The 26,799-nt window shown below is 45.0% G+C and overlaps 1 protein-coding gene across 1 annotated transcript in view; it reads left to right on the forward strand.

Annotated features, from left to right (window-relative positions):
- Positions 1 to 5,355: 5,355 nt before the first annotated feature.
- Positions 5,356 to 26,799, forward strand: part of WIPF1 (WAS/WASL interacting protein family member 1) — an 81,018-nt gene continuing 59,574 nt past the window's right edge. The window contains exon 1 of the mRNA XM_044302575.1: positions 5,356 to 5,474. The gene's annotated coding sequence lies outside the window, so the exon portion shown is untranslated. The remainder of the gene's footprint in view (positions 5,475 to 26,799) is intronic.

Below are 26,799 nucleotides of genomic sequence, written 5' to 3' on the forward strand. Positions count from 1 at the left end.
CTAATCCTTATCTCTGCTGGTCCAGGGATTATAATTACCTGCTAATCCTTATCTCTGCTGGTCCAGGGATTATAATTACCTGCTAATCCTTATCTCTGGTGGTCCAGTGGTTATTATAATTACCGGCTAATCCTTATATCTGGTGGTCCAGGGATTATAATTACCTGCTAATCCTTATATCAGGTGGTCCAGGGGTTATTATAATTACCTGCTAATCCTTATCTCTGGTGGTCCAGGGGTTATTATAATTACCTGCTAATCCTTATCTCTGGTGGTCCAGGGATTATAATTACCTGCTAATCCTTATCTCTGGTGGGCCAGGGATTATAATTACCTGCTAATCCTTATCTCTGGTGGTCCAGGGGTTATTATAATTACCTGCAAAGCCTTATCTCTGGTGGTCCAGGGATTATAATTACCTGCTAATCCTTATCTCTGGTGGTCCAGTGGTTCCAATTGCCTATTAATTTTTGGTAGTCCAGAGCACTAAGGTGTTTGGCATGGGCTGGTCCTTTCTCTGGCACGCCCCATACTTTAAAAGCATTGTGCCCCCTTACAGTTGTTATGCCTTTCCCCCCCCCCCCCCCTTACAGTAGCTATGCCCACATTGTGGCCCGGTCACAGTAGTTATGCCCTCATTTCGCTCCTTCACAGTAGTTATGCCCTCAATGCACCATTTCACAGTAGTCATGCCCACATTGTGCCCCCCCTCACAGTAGTTATGTCCTCCCTGTGCCCCATTCACAGTAGTTATGCAATCATTGTGCCACCTTCAGAGTAGTTATGCCCTCTCTATGCCCCCTTCACAGTAGTTATGCCCTTATTGTGCCCCCCCCCCACAGTATATATTCACTCTGAGCCCTCTTCACAGTAATAATGCTCACATTGTGCCCCTCAGTGTTAATAAAATTAAAATAAACAGCAACTACTCACCTGTCCCGTTCCTGAGGATCCGATCACCTCCAGCACTCCTCTGCAGGCACAGGTCGCGCTGCAGCACTGGGTGGGAGCAGTACACAGGCAGATTCCCAGGCCTGCGCATGCCATCCGGGGTGAAACCCCCTATCTAAACCCCCCCACCCACGCCTCGGCATGGCACTGGTACAGAGGTTATGATTACCCTCTAATCTCTAAAGCCTTGACCAGGAAAACTTGATTCCTAAGACTGAAAAGCTGCCTGAGTACCCCTGAGAAAATGAACAGTCATCTTTTAAGGACAAGAACCATAAAGTCTGTGCAGGATAAAGACAGTAAGGTACGGCTCATTTATGGCAAAAGACTTTACTGCTGTGAAAAGGGTATATTGCTTCGGCACCCACCTCACTTTGAGATGGACTGGCCATTGGGATCCTATACGCTGGTACTGTATTGGGAAGATACTACTCTGTGATATACTTTAGAACTGTGCCTTTGCTGCTACATGTGCTACTACTCCTATCATCAATTCAGTAAAGAGAGGCTATATTTATTGCAGCTAAATGGGCCTGATTATTGGCTACACCCATCAGTCCACCGACCACCGCGCCTGTCCTCTTACCTTGTACCCTGTCACTTATCCACCATCAAGGGCACCCTGACTACCACCAGGCAGGAGCCCCAAGACCAGAGTGTGCCGCAAGGGTAGATAGGGGGTGCCCTCCATTCATTGCATGGCCCTAGGGAGCACCAGAGTGGGGAAAGCAACCATTAACCACTACAACTCCTATCACTACCACTCCCATCCTCCCCTCCAGGTCACTGCAGACACTGCAGGGAGCACCAGAGTGAGGAAAGCAACCGTGAACCACTACAACTCCTATCACTACTACTCCCATCCTCCCCTCCAGGTCACTGCAGGGAGCACCAGAGTGAGGAAAGCAGCAGTGAACCACTATATCTCTATCACTACCTCTCTCATCCTCCCCTCCAGGTCAAAAAGATTGAACATGTCCTATTCTTGTCTGTTTTGTGGGCAAGTACAGGCATTGTTACAATGGATCCCACCAAAAAACAGATGCGATACGGATGTCACGCGGATGTCATCCTTTTTTTTGCGGATCCGTGTTCCGCAAAATAGATACGGTCGTGTGCATGAGCCCTTAGGTTGTATTCACTCATAGGATTTTTTTTAGGTGTTTTTTGCACATGCAGTTTTTGCTGAAAAAACACCAGCTCCAGATGTTAGCTGAAAGTCTATAGGACATATGAATGGTGGGCCACACAAGGAGTTTTGTTTGCTACTGAAGATTTTTATTTCAATTTGGTGGCATTTATGTGTCTCTAGCATATTTTTTTTTAAAGCAACGGCGTATTTTCAGGTGCTTTTCCATTTCTTTTTATAGGAAAAAAAAACCCTGAAAAACAAAAGCACCACTAAAAAAAGCCATGAAAATGCATGCAGTGTGGAAAAATTACCATGCAGCTTCTATGGTGTTGTTCTAGTGGTAAGTAATGCCAGAGAATCTTTTTATGATGGAAGCCTTAAACTGGTTGTGCTCTTAAATGGGTGGCCCACTCCTTGAGGCCTCTTGCGGCGGGTCCGCAATACACGCCCACCGGCCCGTGTGCACTCCGTATCACGGATGTGGACCCATTCACTTGAATGGGTCTGCAATCACGGAGATGGGGAACGGAAGCACGGATTGGAACCCCACGGAAGCATTACGGAGTGCTTCCGTGGTGTTTCTGTCCGTGCCCCCGCACCACAAAAAATAGAGCTTGTTCTTTTTTTTTCGGTGCGGACGGATCACGGACCCATTCAAGTTGAACGGGTCTCGATCCGTCCCAGCTGCCCCATGGACGTTGCCCGTGCATTGGGGACCGCAAACAGTGATGGCCAGTTTGCAGTGTTCGCCAACAAACACATGCGGGCTGCCATCTTGACTCAAGAGTCCGGCGATGCACAGGTAAGCCCAGCTGCATGCCCTGTCCACTGCACAGGCTGTGTAGTTCTGGTGCAGTGCTGCAGCTGCATGCTCTGTCCACTGCACAGGCTGTGTAGTTCTGGTGCAGTGCTGCAGCTGCATGCCCTGTCCACTGCACAGGCTGTGTAGTTCTGGTGCAGTGCTGCAGCTGCATGCCCTGTCCACTGCACAGGCTGTGTAGTTCTGGTGCAGTGCTGCAGCTGCATGCTCTGTCCACTGCAGAGGCTGTGTAGTTCTGGTGCAGTGCTGCAGCTGCATGCTCTGTCAACTGCACAGGCTGTGTAGTTCTGGTGCAGTGCTGCAGCTGCATGCCCTGTCCACTGCACAGGCTGTGTAGTTCTGGTGCAGTGCTGCAGCTGTATGCCCTGTCCACTGCACAGGCTGTGTAGTTCTGGTGCAGTGCTGCAGCTGTATGCCCTGTCCACTGCACAGGCTGTGTAGTTCTGATGCAGTGCTGCAGCTGCATGCTCTGTCCACTGCACAGGCTGTGTAGTTCTGGTGTTGGAGCTACCCTGACACACAATATTGATGGGGGTGCAGAGTGTCAGACCCCAGACAAGCAAGTATTAATGGACTATCCTGATGACAAGCCATCAATAGTAAAGGAATGGGCAACCCTTTAAAGGGATAAAGCCTAGTTCACACTGTCATTTGTTATGTTTTTATGCAGCAGGGAAACTGCATCTTCCAGAGGTCACACAAAAGTAAAGAAGATATGAAAAACATGAATTTAATTGTTGATTTTGAAAACTGTGTATTCTTTTTAGGACTTGGAGAAAAATAAGACAGCAAAGCCTACAGTATGGTGCTCTGCCATAAAGCAAAGGATGCCCTAAAACACACTGTGTATATGTATATATATATATATATATATATATATATATACAGGTGAAAATTAGAATATCGTGCAAAAGTCAATTTATTTCAGTAATGAAAATTAAAAGGAATTGCATTAATGCAGCTTAAAATTAGAATTTTGTGAAAAGGTTCAATATTCTCGGCTCATAGTGTCACACTCTAGTCAGCTAATTAATCTATACCCCCTGAGCAAAGGGGACCTGAGATTGTGACTTTGGGGTTTCATAAGCTGTAAGCCATAATCATCCAAATTATAACAAATAAAGGCTTGAAATATCTCGCCTTTGCATGTACTGAGTCTCATACATCAGTTTCACCTTTTAATTTGCATTACTGAAATCAATGAACTTTGCACGATATTAAAATTTTTTGAGTTTCACCTGTATGCTGCAAAAGAGAATCAAACCAGCCCCTCCAAAACTATATGTAAAGGGGTACAAGCGCACGATACCATGGCTGCATCTCCTTTGCAAACAAGAACTACAAGTAGCAGCACGCTGCTTAAGGGCTCATGCACACAACCATATGTATTTTGCGATCCACAAAAAAAAAACGGATCCACAAAGAAGACGGACGACATCCGTGTGAGGTCCGTGTTGCATCCCTTTTTTGGTGGGATCCGTTGTAACAATGCCTGTCCTTGTCCGCAAAACGGACAAGAATAGGACATGTTCTATTTTTTTGCAGAACGGACTTGCGGACATACACGGAAACGGAAAGCACACAGAGTCATTTGCGGACCCATTGAAGTGAATTGTTCCGCATACTGGCTGCAAAAAGATGGAACGGACACGGAAAGAAAATGCAGTCGTGTACATGAGCCCTAATGCACAGAGACGTGAACATTGGAAACATGAATAAGTGTGAGGCTACATGCACACAATGTGAGGCTACATGCACACGACTGGGCCGTTTTTTGCAGTCCGCAAACCGCGGATCCGCAAAAAACTGAAGCCGCCTGTGTGCCTTCCGCAATTTGCGGAACAGAACGGGCGGCCCATTATAGACATGCCTATTCTTGTTTGCGGAGCCACGGAACGGTGCAACGAATACGGGTGCTGTCCGTATCTTTTGCGGCCCCATTGAAGTGAACGGGTCCGCATCTGAGCCGCAAACACTGCGGCTCAGATGCGGACCCGAAAAACGGTTGTGTGCATGATGCCTAATGCACAGAGACACATGTGAACATTGGAAACGTGAATACGTGTAAGCGGCATTACTGCTATACTTACCGTGTGAAGAGTAGAAGCTCTTTGCACATATTTTACACACACACGGATATATACGCTTATATATACATAGCATTTGGATGGTAAAAAGCATGTATAGAATGGATCCTATGAGACATGAGCAGCTTTTTGCCCTTTTAGGTGCCCCTTTAAATAACTTACAGAGGGTCAGAACAAACAGTGAGAACTGGGGCGAGGACGGTAACATTAGTGGAGCCATTTCTTGCAGTCATTCACCCTGCATTGATCTGTATGCAGCGGCTCACAGTCGAGCCATGATCTGAAGCAGCCACATGTGGGAACTGTTGCATCACTTCAATGTTTCCGGACTGAGGGGAAGTCAGAATTTTTTTTTTTTTTTTTTTTTGCAGAACTCTAGGAGAAGTCTGGAAAACAAGACAGAACTGCCGGTGACTGGGACAATCAGGGAAAGAGAGAGCAGAGCAACATCTGGAGGGGTCCTCGCCATCCTCCCTTCTTGCCAGTAAGTGACAACAGGGCAGGGGCTGTGTGAGCTGCAGTATATACACTGTGCTGGCCTGGGTGTGGTGTTGGGATGGTAATGCTGTCAGATCCCTGGCTTTAATCCCTTCTTTTCTGCCACTTGACTTGCACTGCCATGTCATCCAGTGCAGAACAACACTCACAGCTGACTCAGGCCACACTCAGGACAGTCTTCTGTAGAACAGTTGGTATTTGGGGACTGATTAACTAACTTTTGGTCACTGGCTTTGCACTAGTTAACTCCTGGGTGCTCTTGGACACATTCAGCGCACTCTTCTAAGTGATCTTGTGCTTATATTTCCTTTGCCTCTCGTGATTTTCACCGTTGATTTGCATCCTGTTGAGATTTGTATCTCTTCTTCCTCTGTCAGACATTTGTTATCATACGCTTCAGTTATTGACGATGATTTTGAATTTTTTTGCTTTTTAATAGTAGTTAGGATTTTTTTGGTTTTTGAGCTGATTTAACAAATAACTGCAGAAAACCACTGTCATCCTTATGTCGGTGCTGGCAAACAATTATTTCTGACTATTGTAGATCTGTTCGTCGGTGAAGACGCTTATCAGACATGCCTCAAACTTTTTTTTTTCTAGTTGGTACAGTAAGGGTCCATTCACACGTCCGTTTTTTCTTTCCTGATCTGTTCCGTTTTTTGCGGAACAGATCTGGACCAGATCTGGACCCATTCATTTCCAATGGGTCCTGAAAAAAATCGGACAGCACAATGTGTGCTGTCCGTTTCCGTTGTTCCGTTCCGCATGTCCGAAAAAATATAAAACATGTCCTATTCTTTTCCGCAAAAATCGGATCCCGGTACAATACAAAGTCAATGGATCCGCAAAAAACGGAAGACATTCGTATGTCATTACGTATGTCATCCGTTTTATGCGGATTCTGTTCCTGGAAATTAAATCCTGCAAACAGAAACTTTTTTTTTTCAATTTTTTTTCAAAGAAATCCAAACTTTATTTGCTTATTGAAATTTATACATGTTTCCGTTTTTTGCGGATCCGCAAAAAACAGATGACATACGGATGACATACGGAAACATTTTCAGGAACAACGGATCTGCAAAAAACTGACGTGTGAATGTAGCCTTAAGTCTGGTGAGTTTAGTATAGGCAAGAATTTTAAGGGTGAAAAATAGAACATGTCCTATTCTTGTCCGTTTTGTGACAAAAAGAGGCATTTCTATAATGGGCTGCCCGTTCTGTTCCGTTCCTCAAATTGTGGAACGCACACGGGTGGCGTCCGTGTTTTGCTGATCCGCAATTTAAAACACGGCACATTCGCGTGCATGAACCCTAACAAAGTATGATCGGCAAATCTGGACCCTCCTTGTGTTAGATGATCATTTGAATGATCTGCATGAAATTACTTTACCTGCCAAATAAAATTTTCGGACAGATGATCACTGGGTGTTTCGGGTGTCAGACATTATTTGGTCTCCAGCACGGTTGTCATTTACAGAAGGGATGTCTTAACGTATTTTATAATTATCAAATTATACCATGATGTTTGACAGGGGTCAGCAACCTTCGGTACTCCAGCTGTTGGGAAACTACAACTCCCAGCAAGCTTCAATTATTCCTGGTGCAACAGTTAGGCCTCTTTCATACAGGCGTCCCGGATTTTCTCCGGATACGTCGCGTGTGCATTGTGGGAAAACCGCGCGAGTAGGCAGGCAATTGCAGTCAGTTTTGACTGCGATTGCGTTCCGATGTTCAGTTTTTTCTCCGCGAGTGCAATGCGTTTTGCACGTGCGTGAAAAAAAACTGAATGTGATACCCAGACCCGAACCCGGACTTCTTCACTGAAGTTCAGGTTTGGGTTAAGATGTTCTATTCATTTTCCCTTATAACATGGTTATAAGGGAAAATAATAGCATTCTTAATACAGAATGCTTAGTGAAATGTGGCTGGAGGGGTTAAAAAAATAATAAAAAAATTAACTCACCTCATCCACTTGATCGCACAGCCGGCATCGTCTTCTTGCTTCTTCTTTCAGGACCTGCAAAAGGACCTTTGATGACGTCAGCGCAGGTCCTGCTGAATGAAGATAGAAGATTTTGTCATCAAAGGTCCTTTTGCAGGTCCTGAAAGAAGAAGCAAGAAGACGATGCCGGCTGCGCGAACATGAGGATAAGGTGAGTAAATTATTTTTTATTCTTTAACCCCTCATGCCACATTTTACTAAGCATTCTGGATTAAGAATGCTATTATTTTCTCTTATAACCATGTTGTAAGGGAAAATAATAAAATCTACAGAACACCTAACCCAAACCCGAACTTTAGTGAAGAAGTTCGGGTTCGGGTCTGGGTACCACATTCAGTTTTTTATCACGCGCGTGAAAAACGCATTGCACCCGCGTGATTAAAACTGAACATCGCAACGCAATCGCAGCCAAAACTGCAATTGTGTACTTACTCGTGCGGTTTTCCCGCAATGCACACGCGACGCACCCGGAGCAAATCCGGGACGCCCGTGTAAAAGAGGCCTTAAGGCTACTTTCACACTGGCGTTTTGGTTTCCGATTGTGAGATCCGTTCAGGGCTCTCGCAAGCGGTCCAAAACTGATCAGTTTGCATTCTAATGCATTCTGAATGGAAAAGGATCCGCTCAGATCGCATCAGCTTGCAGCGTTTTGGTGTCCGTCTAACGAAACTGAGCCAAACTGATCCGTTCTGTCACACAATGTAAGTCAATGGGGACGGATCCGTTTTCTATGACACAATCTGGCACAATAGAAAACGGATCCGTCCTCCGTTGACTTTCAATAGTGTTTGAGAAGGATCCGTCTTGGCTATGTTACAGATAATACAAACGGATCCGGTCTGAACGGATGCAGACGGTTGTATTATCTGAACGGATCCGCACCAAACGCGAGTGTGAGAGTAGCCTAAGTGTGCATGCTGAGAGTTGCAGTTTTGCAGCAGCTGAAGTGCCGGAGGCTGCTGACGCCTGATGTTTGATATTTGATACATTTTATTTGTGTTTTGTTGTTTTTGGTGTGATACATACTTTCAGTTTTTTCAAGCTACATATTATTTGATTCAATTACGCTTAGCAAACATGGAAAGGTAAAGCGTGACTTCATGGCCTGATCCACGCTGGGACTTATCGGGGGAAATGTATCATTATGGGTGTATTTGAGGTTAGTTTTTAGATTAGAGATGCTATGCACCCCTGCGCCAAATTTATGTAGATGGCACATAGTCAATTTAGCTCAAGTGCAATGTAGTTGCACCTAATTCAGATGCGTCTATTTCAGTGAAAGTTCGCCTGGGGGATGCCTGGCATGGAGATGAGACTTTTTTAAAAATTGGCATATACTAAATGAGTCCAAAAGGTGATCTACATGGAACTATTGAAATAATTCTCTCTCTATTTCTCAAAGTGACGCAGGGTAGTGTAACCCACACAATGTTACACAATCTGGCGCAAATACAGTAAGTGCTAGTGTCATGATAGGTGACATTTCCACGCGAGACAAGTGGCGTAAAACATTTCATAAATGTCCTCCATAGTCTTCACTAATTATTACAGTCATAGAGCAGAACGGTCGGCAGGGCTTCTTCTCTGCAATAGGAACATTACTGTTTACTTTTATGCGTATATTGAATTTTCGTTACTATTTTTGTTGTGTTTTATTTGGCAGTGTACATTCAGTGCCAAAGCCTGACAGATCTGCATCCCTAGAGTCTGGGCTGCGGCCATTACAGCGATGCTGGGCTAGATCGCTAGTCTCCCGTTTTCCTTGTTTTCTCGTGTGAGAAGCAGAAGTGGAAATTTTAAATATTTACAAGATACTTGCGGGTTTGCACAATGTGTCTTCAGCAAAGCAAGACGAGGCTCCAGAAAAGGGACCTTGTTCTGTGCCAGCGATTTCATATGGGCAACCTGTGCAGCTACATAGGGACCCAGAAGGTAGGGGACGATATTCCCCTTAAAGGGCATGTCAGAAGATGACCTTTTGTTTAGATCCCGTTTTTTTATGTTAAACATTAAAAAAATTTTTGAATTCTAGCGATTTATGTTTTAATTTTCACTATGAAACAAAAAGGTGACACAAATGTCAGCGTCTATATTTTAAAAAAATAGGCCTAATAATATGTTTAGGCTTCCTGTTCTGTACACATCACTTTTTGGCAGTCATCTCATTATTATTACAGGCAGAAGTACAAAGACAGGTATCACCTATATCAGGGGTGCACAACCTGCGGCCCGGGGGCCACATGCGGCCCTTGATACCATTCTGTGCGGCCCCCAACCATCTGGTAACAGACGTGTATGCCTATGTCTTGTGGCTGCTCACATGTATTTTTCATGTATTTCTCTCATTAGATGGGAGTGCTGGAAGTGTAACTAGACATTACTGGTATATAATGTGTGTTCAATATGCCATAAGTACAATATTTCAGTTGTTAATACATCTTTAAATTTTAATCTCGGCCCTCGTTATTGGTTCAGTCTGGCAATGTGGCCCCCAACCAGGAAACGTTGTGCACCCCTGACCTATATACAGGTCCTTCTAAAAAAATTAGCATATTGTGATAAAGTTCATTATTTTCTGTAATGTACTGATAAACATTAGACTTTCATATATTTTAGATTCATTACACACCAACTGAAGTAGTTCAAGCCTTTTATTGTTTTAATATTGATGATTTTGGCATACAGCTCATGAAAACCCAAATTTCCTATCTCAAAAAATTCGCATATTTCATCCGACCAATAAAAGAAAAGTGATTTTAATACAAAAAAAGTCAACCTTCAAATAATTATGTTCAGTTATGCACTCAATACTTGGTCGGGAATCCTTTTGCAGAAATGACTGCTTCAATGCGGCGTGGCATGGGGGCAATCAGCCTGTGGCACTGCTGAGGTGTTATGGAGGCATAGCAGCCTTAAGCTCATCCAGAGTGTTGGGTCTTGCGTCTCTCAACTTTCTCTTCCCAATATCCCACAGATTCTCTATGGGGTTCAGGTCAGGAGAGTTGGCAGGCCAATTGAGCACAGTAATACCATGGTCAGTAAACCATTTACCAGTGGTTTTGGCACTGTGAGCAGGTGCCAGGTCGTGCTGAAAAATGAAATCTTCATCTCCATAAAGCTTTTCAGCAGATGGAAGCATGAAGTGCTCCAAAATCTCTGATAGCTAGCTGCATTGACCCTGCCCTTGATAAAACACAGTAGACCAACACCAGCAGCTGACATGGCACCCCAGACCATCACTGACTGTGGGTACTTGACACTGGACTTCAGGCATTTTGGCATTTCCCTCTCCCCAGTCTTCCTCTAGACTCTGGCACCTTGATTTCCGAATGACGTGCAACAGTCCAGTGCTGCTTCTCTGTAGCCCAGGTCAGGCGCTTCTGCCGCTGTTTCTGGGGAATGCGGCACCTGTAGCCCATTTCCTGCACACGCCTGTACACGGGGGCTCTGGATGTTTCTACTCCAGACTCAGTCCACTGCTTCCGCAGGTCCCCCAAGGTCTGGAATCAGTCCTTCTCCACAATCTTCCTCAGGGGCCGGTCACCTCTTCTCGTTGTGCAGCGTTTTCTGCCACACTTTTTCCTTCCCACAGACTTCCCACTGAGGTGCCTTGATACAGCACTCTGGGAACAGCCTATTCGTTCAGAAATGTCTTTCTGTGTCTTACCCTCTTGCTTGAGGGTGTCAATGATGGCCTTCTGGACAGCAGTCAGGTCGGCAGTCTTACCCATGATTGCGGTTTTGAGTAATGAACCAGGCTGGGAGTTTTTAAAAACCTCAGGAATCTTTTGCAGGTGTTTAGAGTTAATTAGTTGATTCAGATGATTAGGTTAATAGCTCGTGTAGAGAAGCTTTTCATGATATGCTAATTTTTTTAGATAGGAATTTGGGGTTTTCATGAGCTGTATGCCAAAATCATCAATATTAAAACAATAAAAGGCTTGAACTACTTCAGTTGGTGTGTAATGAATCTAAAATATATGAAAGTCTAATGTTTATCAGTACATTACAGAAAATAATGAACTTTATCACAATATGCAAATTTTTTGAGAAGGACCTGTATATCGATAACACTGGATCCACAGTTTACAATAGGTGATATCACAGCTTATCTGCTCCCTCCTGACCTCTGCACAGGTCACAGCATGCCTAGAAAGGTGTCCCATAGAAGTCAATGAGGTCCCCTCCTGTCTATAGCCCATTTGGATGCTTTCTCCAGGAAATCTTAAAATATATTAGGCCTAGTGGCCAGTATTAAAAAAACTGCATGATATATTATATATAAAAAAGAGGAAAATTGGACAGCACTCCAGGTAGAAAACAAAATTTAGGCTACTTTCACACTAGCAGTTCACCCTGTCGGATCCGTCCTGCCGCTATTTCGCTGTGCCGCCGGACTGCCACTCCATCCCCATTGACTATAATGGGGACGGGGGGTGGAGCTCCGGCGCAGCACGGCAGTGCACGGCGAGAGGCCGCTGGACTAAAAGTACTGCATGTCCGACTTTTTAGTCCGGCGGCCTCTCACCGCACACTGCGGTGCTGTCATTTTTTTCCTATACCTATATATATATATATATATATATATATATTTTTTTTTTAAATACAGTTAGGGACATGGAAAATTCAAAGCAATATAGCAATGTTCTCCAGTCAGTGGCTCAGGAGCTGTTGTTTACCATCACCATGTCCGCCCAACACGATGACGTGGTGACGTCATCAAGTCAGCTCGCGCGAGATTTGGCACATTTTCTTCAATCAAGATGGCCGCAATAGCCTCTCTGCAAGCAAATGGATGAGGTGAGTACATATGTTTGTTTTAACCCCAGATTAACCCCCTGATAGGCTGAATGTGACCCTCAGATGCCGCAATCAGCGATGAAAGCGGTATCTGAATGGTTCAATGACGTTGGGTGCATGATTGCCATTGCCCGTCATTGCGCCTGCTACATACAATAGAATGCGATTCGTGACAAAGTAATTTGTGACAAATCTAATTTCTTTGTGAACTTCGGCAAAGCAGCCAAATCAAAATTTGGCAAACTTCACTCATCTCCAAATACAATCAAATACACCGTAGATGGAGCTCTGCAGTTCTGGTGCCAGAGCTAAAAAAAACCACCTGAACGGTGAAGGTACCAGGAGTCAAACCCCTGACGATCAGAAATTGATGATCTATCCTAAGGATAGGCAATTAATATAAAAGTCCCAAAGAACCCCTTTAAGCTAGGGGCAAAATGAATGCTATATCTAAGGCCCCTTTCACACGGGCGAGTTTTCCGCGCGTGTGCAATGCGTGAGGTGAACGCATTGCACCCGCACTGAATCCGGACCCATTCATTTCTATGGGGCTGTGCACATGAGCGGTGATTTTCACGCATCACGTTTTTCACGCAAAGCAGTCCCCATAGAAGTGAATGGGGCTGCGTGAAAATCGCAAGCATCCGCAAGCCGATTTTCACGCATGGTTTCTAGGTGATGATCGGGATGGGGACCCGATCATTATTATTTTCCCTTATAACATGCTTATAAGGGAAAATAATAGCATTCTTAATACAAAATGCTAAGTAAATTGGAGGGATGGAGGGGTTAAAAAAATAAAAAATAAAATAAACTCACCTCTTTCACTTGTTCGCGCAGCCCGGCTTGTCTTCTTTCTTCTTCTTTGATGACTTGGGAGGAAAAGGACCTTTGGTGACGTCACTGCGCTCATCACATGGTCCGTCACATGGTCCATCACATGACGTCACCAAAGGTCCTTTTCTCCCAGGTCCTCAAAGAAGAAGAAAGAAGACGAAAAGAGCCGGGCAGCGCAAACAAGTGGATGAGGTGAGTTTAATTTTATTTTTATTTTTTTAACCCCTCTATCCCTAATTTACATAGCATTCTGTATTAAGAATGCTATTATTTTCCCTTATAACCATGCTATAAGGGATAATATTAAAATCTACAGAATACCGATCCCAAACCCGAACTTCAGTAAAGAAGTCCGGGTTTGGGGCTGGGTACCACATTCAGTTTTTTCTCACACGGGTGCAAAATGCATTGCACTCGCTTGAAAAAAACTGAAGTACGCAACGCAATCGCATACAAAACTTACCCCACTCGCAGGCAAAATGGCACGATTTTCCCGCGACGCACCCGCATCCTATCCAGCCCTCACACGCGACGCCCTTGTGAAAGAGGCCTAAGAGAATGCATGGAAAACAATACAGGATAACTTACCTGAGCTCTGATATGGTGTGAATTTAGGTTTGAACTGTGGTTTGGGTGACATTTGCGGTACACCATATGGTAATACATGGTGGTGTCATATGTCATATGCATTATATGTCTTGGTGTTTGTTGCTGCAGTACAATTATATTTTCTGGGCTTTAAAATACGTGTGCTCCATTGCAAATTCCTGGTAAAAAGACTTAAAGGGGTTGTCCGGGTTCAGAGCTGAACCCGGACATACCCTTATTTTCACCCCGGCAGCCCTCCTGAGCCTGGCATCGGAGCATCTCATGCTCCGATGCGCTCCTGTGCCCTGCGCTAGATCGCGCAGGGCACAGGCTCTTGTGTTTACAATAACACACTGCCGGGCGGTAACTTCCGCCCAGCAGTGTGTTCGGTGACGTCACCGGCTCTGAGGGGCGGGCTTTAGCTCTGCCCTAGCCGTTTTACTGGCTAGGGCAGAGCCAAATCCCGCCCATCAGTGCCGGTGACGTCACCGGGGTTCCTGTCAGCCCCATAGAGAGCCCCGGTACGTCACCGGAACTCAGAAAAATGCCTTTGCCCTGCGCGATTTAGCGCAGGGCAAAGGAGAGCATCGGAGCATGAACTTCTCCGATGCTCATGTCAGGGGGGCTGCCGGGGGGGAAATGGAGGGCTGTCCAGGTTCAGCTCTGAACCTGGACAACCCCTTTAAGGGAACTGCATAAGCAACAACTCCTCCATAAGATATGTCAGGGGAGGGAGCTCATAAATTATAGCATCCATGAACTGAGGGGTTCCTTCCAGTCCAAACCTGAAACTTGGCAATACATGACACATGGATGGTGAACATACCTGGTTCCTTCCATGCTGCTGCTGTTCCTCTAGTCCCCTGTTAGGTGCCTTTCAAGATGGCTACTTACCGTTTCTCATGCAGAGCGCTTCAGTAAAGTCTGGCTACTTTCACGCTGGCGTTTTGGCTTTCCGTTTGTGAGATCCGTTCAGGGCTCTCATGAGCGGTCCAAAATGGATCAGTTTTGCCCTAATGCATTCTGAATAGAAAGGGTAGGGTATAAGGGTGGCTTTCGATCACATACACGGACACGGACAGGAGGCACGTCAATAGCATCCTGTGTACAAGACCTTTTTGAAAGGGAATCTGTCGTTGTCATTCTGGACTATTATCTGCAGCAATACATGGGTAGTACTACACATAAGGAGTCCGGATCCACATTTTTCCTTTTCCCACTGCCTCCGGTTCCCCCGCTGTCAGCGCTCAAAGCTACGCTGAAAAGCACAGTCTAGATTGCTGTGCAGTGCTAACATTATGGAGAGGACTCCTGTGCGCAGCAGTCCTGACAATGTATTTCAGTGCAGCTTTAACCGCTGACAACGGGGGGTATTAGGAAAATTAAGCATAGCGATCGGGACTCCTTATCTGCAGTACTATAGTACTTATGTATTACTGCAGAAAATGTAAGATTGTGGTGACAGGTTCTCTTTAATGATTAATAAATAAGATTTGCCGGAGGATATGACGCAGGACTCCTGCGCGCTCTGGCTTATGTCTAGTTGTGTCTTTTGTTTCAGAATTGATGGTAACAGTCACTGACCAGTATGTTTAGTGGGAGCTCCAGAATCTAAACTCCATTAAAGCTGGTGTGTCATGGTGAGGCAGGAAAGCACGGCAGCTGCTGGAGGATGTCACTGGATGGGTCACATCACTACATGAACGCCCCACAATGGCTTGGACGGTGCCAACGCAGCTGTGTGGAAATTGACAGCTGCTTTTCTTGGGCAGCTGCGGATGTTTTTGTATCAGGCATTGTAGCAACTCAACCCTTAAAAGGGTCAAGAATCAAAGATGGCTATAAAATGTAGAATTTCTAGATAAATGTATGAAACTTCAATCCTAAATTTCACAAATGTGCAACGGGCGCCTCCACCTAGAACCCTCTATGTCGGGCGACCCAGGTATAGGAATGGCCGAGTGGTATAGGGTGGCCTAAAATGTCCTTTTATGTTGTATGAGAGTGTCACGGTGCTCCTACCTGGATACGTCTGGACCCCGGCGTTGGCTCCGAAGCAGACAAATAGGGGGGAATAGTTGAGGGATAAAACAAATAATTTGGTCCAGACCTTGTATGTAGTTGAACAACAGCTTTACTTGAATAAACGTTCATCAGAATCAATCTTCAAGCTTTGTCTTGGTCCCAGCAGCCTTTAGCATTAAAACTGGCAGGCAAACTCGACTCTGCTACATCTGTTTCTCTCACTCTGCTGTATTGACAGGCTGACTGTATGACTCAGATTCTTCTGTCTGCTGCACCTTCTCTCTGTAGTCTGACTCTTAAGTTATGCCAGGGAACTATACTCCTGCCTTCTGAGACTTTAAGCTTTGGCCGCCATGACCAGCAGAGCTGAGGGTGCTCTGGCTGGCATGGCTTGGGCACGTCCCGAAGAGATGTGGCCCTGCACACCTTCACCTAGCTTGGGGTAAGCTAGGACTGACCTCTAACTGGTCCCTACCCTTCCTGCAGGAAGTGGGACTTGCCCAGTCCTCCACAGAGGGGGGGTTAGAATGGAATGGAAACCTCCATTCTATGTACCTGTAGCTCTGCCATGTTTGCTGCCACCTGCTGGTGAACCAGGCACATTACACGTAAACATAAACAGTTGCATAGAAATAGATATGCACATTATACAGGACTTGGAAATAAATGCATAGATGACGTGATATTAGCATAGACAGATAGAAGCAAGGCTTAGGAGTGGTAATGCGTTACAAATGCATTAGCCTCCATTTATATATTGTGACAGGATGCACTTATATTGTTATAAGGCTGGGGTCGCTTTTAGACAGTCCTATTAGGTCCCCCACACGTGACCTCCCTCCATTACCTAGAGCAGTGTGATCTCTGCTCTGAAGGACCATTGATTTCCAAAGGGGCAGTACAAACCCTCTTGTACCCTGCAGTGGTGCAGACAATCAAGCAGTGGGACCCAAATTTCCACACACATTCCAACCATAGTCTGGTGAGAGCAGACAGACATCTCACAGGGGCTGAGCTGCAGTAGCGGACACAGCCTACGGACAAGAAAGCAGCTGCACTGCAGCACTATTGGATCCTGGATCATCTATTTTATTGGTGGAACTACTAGAAGTACAATAACATCTGTTACCTCCTAGTGCAGTGCAGGTGAACCTATATGTACGGGTGCCAGAGGCGGCACTCGGAGCCCTCTCTGTGGGCACCCGCCTCCTGGAAAAAGTCTATGGTGTACCACTAGGCCTTAGACTTTTCCTGCCATTCATCAGCGCAGGGCGCACTATGTACGGCACAGGCAGCGCACTGAATGTAGGCAGGCTATTATAGCCAAATGATAAAGTACATGGAAGATAGACTATAGTGTATTCAGGTAAATTGCCATGTTGGCACTTTGCAATAAATAAGTGGGTTTTGGGTTACAGTTTGGGCACTCGGTCTGTAAAAGGTTCACCATCACTGTCCTATTCCATGGTATCATGGTAGCAGTGACATAAGAGGTAAATGCCTCAGTACAGTAGATGCTTCTGTTATTAGTCACCCATGTGCAGTGTTTCAGCTGATCAACAACCTTTATGCAACCGAAAGACTGCACATGGGTGACCAGTAAAAAATACAAGTGCTATATGGATGCTCTGGTCTTATAGTCCCTTTTGTTGTCATTTTGCATGGTGCCACTGTCTTGCCTTGTGCTGCTATCTTGCATAGTGATGCTATTTTGCATAGTGATGCTATTTTGCATGGTGCCACTGTCTTGCATGGTGCAATAGTTTTGCATGCTGCTGCTGTATTGTATGGTGCAATTGTCTTGAATAGTGCTGCTGTTTGGCATGGTGCTACTATCTTGCATGGTGCCTCTGTGTTGCCTTGTGCTACTATTTTGCATGGTGCTGCTAACTTGCATAGTGCTGCTACAGTATTTGGCCTGGTGCTGGTGCTACTATTTTGCATGGTGCTACTATCTTACATCAAATTTATTATTTATCACATTTTTTGCATATGTGAGGGAAAACCTAAATTAAAAAAATAAATGTGCTGGAATATTCGCATAATTGGATTTGGTTTGGCTTCTTGCTTTCTGCTATTCCTATTGTTGGAAACTTTGCTTCTATAGTATGCATAGCAGAATAAAAGTTATGAGTCATTCCGGGAGCAGACAACTCAAGAAAACAAAATGAATAACCCTATCCTAGGAAACAAGTGGTAATATGAGAGAGAAGCTAAACCTACAGTATAACTTCGTGGACACTATCCTGGATAAAAGTGTGTCTGAAGCCACTGACATAGCGTGCCATATGTCCTCCAGTACAGGATCCTCAGGATAGGTCATCAATATTAGATTGGTGGGGGACTGACACCCAGCACCTCTGAATATCAGCTCTTTCGATATAATCAGATCCATCCTTTTGAGCACTCTCTACGTCAATCAACCAATAAACTATATAAGCCATCATATTTTAAATCTTTATATCTGGCTGTGTCCAGGGGTTGTATCTCATCTATATGTTACTTTTTTTGCTGGTTCTTACCCCATTTCCTATGTCACAGCAACAGAGAGAGATTTACAAAAGTCCTTTGAGCCCAAAACTTGGGAGTGAGATTTTTCATGAGCGGGCAAGATCTCGATGAATGCATCTTGAGTGGAAGCCAACTCTAAAATTTTATTCAGATGGTATTTGGTCCTTGTGAGACTTACAAAAATGTTCCTTCAATGTTCTAAAAGTTTCCGTGGCGTTTTTTATGATGGTGCAGTTATGGATATCTGATGGGAGGGTAAGTAGCTTAGGAGGTTCTGGATCAGGGTTTCACAATTTGATTTAGGCCTCGTGCACACGACAGTGTTTTTTCACTGTCAGTGATTTGTCTTCAGTGGTCCGTGTCCGATTTTGCTTCAGTTGTGTTTCCTTGTGTCCTCCTTTTTTTTTTTGTATGACAGGGGAAAAAAAGGAAAGTTAATGAAAAGTGACACGGATGACATACCAGTTGTGCATCCGTTTTTTTTTGACGGACCCATTGATTTGAATGGGTCCGTCCTCCGTTTTCCACTGACAAGAATAGGACAGGTTATATTTTTTTGACGGACTGGAATCACGGATCACGGAAGCGGAGAAGAAACGGAGGACTATCAGTTTTTTTTTACAGCTCCATAGAAATGAATGGGACCTCCGCTAAACTGTGAAAAATTACGGAGTGGATGCACACAACGGTCGTGTGCATGAGGCCTTATTCTGTAACACCAGTGAATCTTTGCAAATCTGCAGAATAAGACCGGTACTGATCATTTTTAACTTTAAGCTTTCAGGGGTCATAAATGTTTGATATCTTTTATGTTTTAGTTGCCAAAATTACGATCGCTGGGTCGTGGAAAAGTCCTTGTTTGAATTGGATATTGCTTAGAACTAAATTGGCATAAATTATGCTTAACAGTAAACTTTTCAGTATGAGAAATTCTATGAAGTCTGGGATCCTTGAATCCAATTTTCTCATTATCTCTAATTTTGCACGTTTTAGTATTTTCTTATTTGTGCAGGCCATGTTGTCTCTATTTTTTTAAATTTAGGTTTTATTATATCAGGTGTAAGGTTTTGCACTCTTTCGTTATACTGATGTGAGGTTTTTATTTGCAATTATGCTTTATTTTATATTTTTTTCTAGTTGATGAATTGTCAGCAATATGTGGTATATTGATCTTGTGTTACGGTATATCTTTTTGGCACATACGGATTGTTGGTATAATATTTTTATGGTTTACTTTTTAAAAAATTCAATACATTTTTTGGGAATATTAAAGGGGTTATTCAATGTCTAAAACATGACCCCCCAATGCCCGGGCCCCTCATATAGATTATACTTACCCTGCTCCCCGTCACCTGCGTTGCTCTGGATCCCTGCACTGCTGCCACTGCATCTCCCCGTCATCCGGATCAAAACATCCGGTGACTGGGGGAGGAGCAAATAGCAGGCCGCAACGTGGAAGAGCCTCCGTAGCGTCACCCACAATGCTAGGGAGGCTCGTCCCCGTCGCAGCCTGCTATTGGCTGTTTTGAACTACTTGACAGGGAGATGCCTCGGTGGCCGTGCAGGGATCCAGAGCGACACGGGTGCTGGGGAGCAGGGTAAGTATAATCCATATGAGGGGCCCAGGCATTGGGGGGCATGTTTTAGACATTGGATAATCCCTTTAATGAGTTTAAAGGAGCTTATCAATACATCTAATTGTGCCCCCAGTAAATCGGCAGAAAACCTTCGGCAGTACGTCAGCCATACAGTAAGACCATGGCTAAAGCTGGTACATCCGAGGTCACATACAGTGGTCTTGTGTGATGTCACCACTACTTCCATGGCCTCCAGGCTGTATTGCATGCATATGTGGTTAAGACTCTCAGAAGTCTAGGAAGCCACGATTATACCACGTTATTGAACATGTGACATCATTGAGAGAGGGAGAGAAAAGTTTGGCAATGCTTATTAGTCAAAATTAATAAACATCAGTAAGTGGCATAATTTATCATTATCTATCTTTTTCTGTGTAATCGTTTACATTTTTTTTAACCTTTAGTGGCTGGAGCTGTATAGACAAGGCATGTACTGGGGAACATGCAACTGGGTTAACTATGTGGCCCAACAGCCCTAAAATAGATACATGACTAATGCAAAAAATGAAAATCAGACATCATATAGGACATGACAACCTCTTTCTAACAAAGCTAGAACCAGCCCTGTACCTCACATGGATCCAGAGATCTCCCCATTCATTGTTCTGCTGGATTTATATCAAGCTGAGAGCTCAGGGGAGTGTCTTTTCTGCTGCAGCTCAGGGGGCGTGTCTCAGCTCTCCCTATCACAGCTCAAGGGGAGTGTCTTTTCTGCTGCAGCTCAGGGGGCGTGTCTCAGCTCTCCCTATCACAGCTCAAGGGGAGTGTCTTTTCTGCTGCAGCTCAGGGGGCGTGTCTCAGCTCTCCCTATCACAGCTCAGGAGGCAGTAAAAGGATGGAACTGAGCATGTGCGGCCTTCTCAGTGAGCAGGACAAAGTAATAAGAGAAAAACAAACGGCAGGTGGCGCTCTACAGATACATTTTATTGAATAACTCAGTGGCTATGCTAAATTCACATGTGATTACAAAAGTATTTAGATCCAGGTGCTGGTTTGAAAACTGTAGAATATTTTTCGTGGGACAAGCCCTATAACCGCAATTTATCGCATGTGAACTCAATACAATATTTTCACGTAAAAAATCCTCATTCCATTTACACTACAGCCACTAGAGGGCCATACACAGAGGAACACTGTATAGACATCTCTGTACAGAGTATCACAAAATCTTTTTTTTATCAAAGCTGGTCAATTAGTGCCACATATATTGGGATATGTCGAGCCAAGAGGAAAGGTAAGGAAGGACACACGTGTACATTGTAGTAAGGAGAATCCTAGTCTTACCGAACCTAAGATACATCGCAGATATATGTGAATGTGTTAAAGGGTTTCTGTCACTTGAAAAATGGGTATTAAGCTGAAAAATGGCGCAGGCGCAGTAGGTGAAGGGCGCTCGCCGGCTGCCAGCTTCCTCACTAAACGACGCAAGATTTACACTGCAAACAGGGCCGGAGGTAGGAGACCAACGATGCCTGCCCCTGTCAATCTAGTGTAGCAGGGTGAGGCCAGGGGTGGAAGAACGGAGCCTCTAGGAGCAGGAACAACGCCCCCCCCCCCATTGCTCCTAGAGGCTAATTAGGCAGTGAGATGGTACTAATATAGTTATGTTCAGCTGACATTAGCAGATCGCTAATGTCAGCCAGCTTAATACCCATTTTTCAGGTGACAGAAACCCTTTAAGATGAAATCAGTGGCATTTATGGGATACCATCACTGACTTCTACAGAATGTTTGAAACCTTTTAGCGCTGCTCAGAGATTTCCGTCACTTGGAATCTAACTACACACATTTACATTACTGTAAATGGCCCTTTGCTTACACTTGTGACAGATTTCCAGTAACAGAAATCTCTAAGCAGTCCCAAGGGAGTTTAAAAATTATAGTGGGATTATTTTGGAAATTAATGGCGGACTAAGACCACAGACCCCTTAAATGTGACCTTCTTAGGCTACTTTCACATCTGCACTGTAATTTCCGGTTTTGAGATCCGGCAGAGGATCTCAAAACCGGAATTAGGCCTCTTTCACACTACAGTATTTTGCGTTCCGTATACGGTCCGTTTTTTGCGTTCCGTATACGGTCCGTATACGGAACCATTCATTTCAATGGTTCCGCAAAAAAAAACGGAATGTGTTCCGTATGCATTCCGTTTCCGTATTTCCGTTTTTCCGTTCCGTTGAAAAGATAGAACATGTCCTATATTTGGCCGCAAATCACAGTCCGTGGCTCCATTCAAGTCAATGGGTCCGCAAAAAAAATGGAACACATACGGAAATGCATCCGTATGTCTTCCGTATCCGTTCCGTTTTTTGCGGAACCATCTATTGAAAATGTTATGCCCAGCCCAATTTTTAATATGAAATTACTGTATACTGTATTTGCCATACGGAAAAACGGAACGGAACAACGGAACGGAAACGGAACCACAACGGAAGCAAAAAAACGGAACAACGGATCCGTGAAAAACGGAACGCAAAACACTGAATTCAACATACTGTAGTGTGAAAGAGGCCTTAAATGGATCAGTGCCATTTAATACATCCGGATGCATCCGTTTTGGCCGGATACAGTTGTATTGAATCAAAACTGAACAAACCGGACCAGGTATGAAAATGATTGTGTCAATGCGCGACAGATGCGTTTTTTTTTCCCTAACAAAAAAAAATGGATCTGGCACCATTGACTTACATTGATTTTCATGCCGTATCTGGTTTGTTCCGTTTCACAAACCGGACACAAAACCGCAGCTTGAGGCAGTTTTGTGTCTGGCACCAAAGATGCAAACTTGACAATGAACGGGGACAAAACTGAACCATTTAATTCCGGTTTTCAGATCTTCTGACGGATCTCAAAGCCGTAATTAAAAACTCCGATGTGAAAGCAGCCTTACATACATTTATGACATCTGAGAATCATTTCACTGGATCTCCCCTTTAATAGTATAATGAATATTAAAGGGGAAATCCAGTTCTAATGATCATGTAATGGTAATGTCACAGATACATGTAATAAAATCACCTTGATGTGATCTGACACCACCACAGATTTCCAGAACAAAATGGGAGAGATTTATAAAACTGTGTAAAGTAGAACTGGCTCAGTTGCCCATAGCAACCAATCAGATTCCACCTTTCATTTTTCACAGCTCCTTTGGAAAATGAAAGGTGGAATCTGATTGGTTGCTATGGGAAACTAAGCCAGTTTTCCTTTACACCAGTTTTATAAATCTCCCCCAATGTCCCTATATAGGATTAAAAGACCTTTGGTTCAGGGTCTGAATGCTCTATAGAGCCCTTTTGTTCTAGAAATCATTGGTGGTCCAAAATCATAGACTTTAAGGCCTCATGCACACGACCGTTATGTGCATCCGTGGCCGTTGTGCCGTTTTCCCTTTTTTTTGCGGACCCATTGACTTTCAATGGGTCCGTGGAAAAATCTGAAAATGCACCGTTTTGCAGCCGAGGCCGTGATCCGTGTATCCTGTCCGTCAAAAAAATATGACCTGTCCTATTTTTTTGACGGACAACGGTTCACGGACCCATTCAAGTCAATGGGTCAGTGAAAGAACACGGATGCACACAAGATTGGCATCCGTGTCCGTGATCCGTGGCCGTAGGTTGCTTTCATACAGACGGATCCGAAGATCCGTCTGCATAAAAGCTTTTTCTGATCTAAGTTTTCACTTCGTGAAAACTCATTTCCGACAGAATATTCTAACACAGAAGCGTTCCCATGGTGATGGGGACGCTTCTAGTTAGAATACACTGCAAACTTTGTACAAGACTGCCCCCTGCTGCCTGGCACCACCCGATCTCTTACAGGGGGTTATGATAGCACAATTAACCCCTTCAGGTGCGGCACCTAAAGGGGTTAATTGTACTATCATATTCCCCTGTAAGAGATCAGGGCTGCCAGGCAGCAGGGGGCAGACCCCCCCCCCTCCCCAGTTTGAATATCGTTGGTGGCACAGTGTGCGCCCACCATCGCCCCCCCCCTCCCTCTATTGTAATAAATCGTTGGTGGCACAGTGTGCGCCCACCATCGCCCCCCCCTTCCTCCCTCTATAGTTAAAAATCGTTGGTGGCACAGTGTGCGCCCCCCATCGGCCCCCCTCTCTCTATAGTAGTAACAACCATTGGTGGCAGTGTGCGGCCTCCCATTTCCCCCCCCCCCCATCATTGGTGGCAGCGGAGTTCCGATCGGAGTCCCAGTTTAATCGCTGGGGCTCCGATCGGTAACCATGGCAACCAGGAAGCTACTGCAGCCCTGGTTGCCATGGTTACTTAGCAATAGTACAACAGTAGAAGATTCATACTTACCTGCTTGCTGCTGCGATGTCTGTGACCGGCCGGGAGCTCCTCCTACTAGTAAGTGACAGTTCTTTAGCAATGCGCCGCACAGACCTTTCACTTACCAGTAGGTGGAGCTCCTGGCCGGTCACAGACATCGCAGTAGCAAGCAGGTAAGTATGAATCTTCTACAATTGTACTATTGCTAAGTAACCATGGCAACCAGGGATGCAGTAGCTTCCTGGTTGCCATGGTTACCAATCGGAGCCCCAGCGATTAAACTGGGACTCCGTTCGGAACTCCGCTGCCACCAATGATGGGGGGGGGGGGGGAATGGGAGGCCGCACACTGCCACCAATGGTTGTTACTACTATAGAGAGAGGGGGGGCCGATGGTGGGCGCACACTGTGCCACCAACGATTTATAACAATAGAGGGAGGGAGGGGGGGGCCCGATGGTGGGCGCACACTGTGCCACCAACGATATTCAAACTGGGGAGGGGAAGGGGGTCTGCCCCCTGCTGCCTGGCAGCCCTGATCTCTTACAGGGGGATATGATAGTACAATTAACCCCTTCAGGTGCGGCACCTGAGGAGTTAATTGTGCTGATCACGGCCCCCTGTAAGAGATCGGGTGCTGCCAGGCAGCAGGGGGCAGTCATGTACACAGTTTTTCAGTATATTCTAACCTGAAGCGTCCCCATCACCATGGGAACGCCTCTGTGTTAGAATATACTGTCGGAAATGAGTTTCACGATGTAGCTCATATCCGACAGTATATTCTAACGTAGAGGCGTTCCCATGGTGATGGGGACGCTTCAAGTTATGTTCGGGTGTCCGCCTGGCCGTGCGGAGGCAAGCGGATCCGTCCAGACTTATAATGTAAGTCAATGGGGACGGATCCGTTTGAAGATGACACACTGTGGCTCAATTTTCAAACGGATCCGTCCCCCATTGACTTTCAATGTAAAGTCTGGACGGATCCGTCTGAGGCTATTTTCACACTTAGAAATGTTTTAACAATATAATGCAGACGGATCCGCTCTGAACAGAGCCACCGTCTGCATTATATGAACACAAGTGTGAAAGTAAAGGGACTCCTGACTTTACATTGAAAGTCAATGGGGACGGATCCGTTTGCAATTGCACCATATTGTGTCAACGTCAAACGGATCCGTCCCCATTGACTTGCATTGTAATTCAGGACGGATCCGTTTGGCTCCGCACGGCCAGGCGGACGCCAAAACGATTTTTTTTTTATGTCCGTGGATCCTCCAAAAATCAAGGAAGACCCACGGACGAAAAAACGGCCACGGATCACGGACCCACGGACCCCGTTTTTGCGGACCGTGAAAAAAAACTGTCGTGTGCATGAGGCCTAACACTCATCTGATCACATATATCTGTAATGTATCGCAAAATTATTTCATGGGAATCTCCTCTTTAAAGGGGTTTTCTATGAGTAGAATTTTGATGACCTATCCTCAGGTCATCAATTTTTGCTCGGTGGGGGTCCGAAACCTGGACCCCCGGCGATCAGCTGTTTGGGGAGGCAGCGGAGTTCTGGTGAGCGCTGCAACCTCTTCCTAGGCCAGTAACATCACATTTGTTGGTCACATGACCTATTTGTTGCAGCTCAGTCCCATTCAAGTGAATGGGCCTGGGCTGCAATACCAAGCACAGCCACTATACACCGGACGGCACTGTGTTTGGCCTGCTGTGAGGAGGCCATAGAGATCACTAGAGTGACCGCCTCTTCAAACAGCTGATCGGTGGTGGTGCCGATCAGGATAGATCATCAATATTCTGCTCCAGGAAAACCCTTTTAAATGTTAAAGCTGTAGCGCTCAATTTAACTAGGGGAAATGTACTTATATTTACGTAATGGAGTCTGAGGTAAGACTTGCTGAAAATGGTGCAAGATCTTACATATCATGAAAGGACAATACAGATCAGACAAAATTCCATGTTAGACATCTGCGGTGTACTGTATGTAAAGAGAAGTAGGTTTTAGCAAGAAGCTCTGACCACTTTCACAAGCATGAAGCTTCCTGAGGAGCTGCCTGAGCCGCTGGCAAGTACGGTTCGGCAACAGGTGGCATCAAGAAACTTGGAGGGTCCAATGGGCACGTGAACCTAATATTTTTTCAACATCTGTGGAAGACAAAAGGCATAATTCATGAAATGCCATTCCAATGTGCAAAAATAATTGAGGTATTGGTCTTATTGTAAGACATCTGCTTCCACTTCCAGGAAGAACAACTGAGGCTTTTTTTCTTTTTTTTTTTATCAAATATAGAATCTCCAACAAAATCAAGACTTCTGTTTGTGAAAGAGAAAAACTAAAAGGTGTAACTACATCCCTAGAGCTGGTGCACATGACAAAGCCTCCGGACGGACCCCGTATGACGGTGCCTGGAGTTTGTACAGATCCTTTGGTATTGAGGCGCACAGCCTCCATGCGCTGCTATAAAGGGTCAGTTAGTCTCCATGTGAAGCAGTGCCTCTGAGGACCGCCCTGGAATCAGGCAGAAAAGACCGCCATACAGTGGGTCACTAATGAAACAAATTTTTCTAAGCTTTTTATGCCATTTCCCATAAAGGTGGCGTGGTCTAAATTGCAG

Source organism: Bufo gargarizans, chromosome 8 (assembly GCF_014858855.1).
Source record: "Bufo gargarizans isolate SCDJY-AF-19 chromosome 8, ASM1485885v1, whole genome shotgun sequence".
In the NCBI taxonomy this organism is placed as follows: domain Eukaryota; kingdom Metazoa; phylum Chordata; class Amphibia; order Anura; family Bufonidae; genus Bufo; species Bufo gargarizans.